General features: G+C 40.8%; 1 protein-coding gene across 2 annotated transcripts in view; it reads right to left on the reverse strand.

The window, feature by feature from the left end:
- sap30bp (SAP30 binding protein) overlaps nt 1-625 on the reverse strand; it is a 19,357-nt gene that overhangs the window by 15,237 nt on the left and 3,495 nt on the right. The gene's annotated exons all lie outside the window — the stretch shown is intronic.

Here is a 625-nt window from a genome sequence, read left to right on the forward strand (position 1 = left end):
GGTCAGAGGTAAGTGGAACCAAGATCGAGGCCATTTGCTTTTTGAAGTTTGCAAAGACTGCTAAATTTTGCCAGTGGTAGTTCACTCTTTGCAACATAGTAGCTGTTCTAAACAGATTTTTCACGTTTATTTTTAGTATGTTATTTGCAATTGGTGTTTGTTCCGGGAAAGATATTGCAGACTGAGCAATAAGGCATTTCTTGCATTTCTCATGGGTTCTGATGGGGTCTTTCTTAAAATTACTGGTCCCAGTAACAAAGGCGCTTGTCGACTCAGAAATCGAATGAAACTCACAACACACCTGGCAGAACATCATGTTATTTAGCTCGTCATATTCCAACAGAAATTCTTTTGTCCATGAAACCAAAAAAGCTGCGCTTTTTTTGTCTCATTGTCTGATTTGTCATAACTTTTCCGTTTTGTGGTCGGCTTTTCTTTGGCTGCCCCTTCTTCACCCTGACCTGTCTTATTTGGCTGAGCAGAACTAAAACACCGGCGTAAATCCTGCTGCTTTTACACACGTACTTACATAACGGTCAGCGATTCTCTGCGCAATCAACCTCTCACATGTTTAAGCTTGCTGCGAGAGATTTCACTTGTCATGTCTGAATAGTAAGCTAATCAC

The sequence above is a fragment of the Pundamilia nyererei genome, unplaced genomic scaffold (genome assembly GCF_000239375.1).
Source record: "Pundamilia nyererei isolate P.nyererei 1_Seehausen unplaced genomic scaffold, PunNye1.0 scaffold00005, whole genome shotgun sequence".
NCBI classification, from domain to species: Eukaryota; Metazoa; Chordata; class Actinopteri; order Cichliformes; family Cichlidae; genus Pundamilia; species Pundamilia nyererei.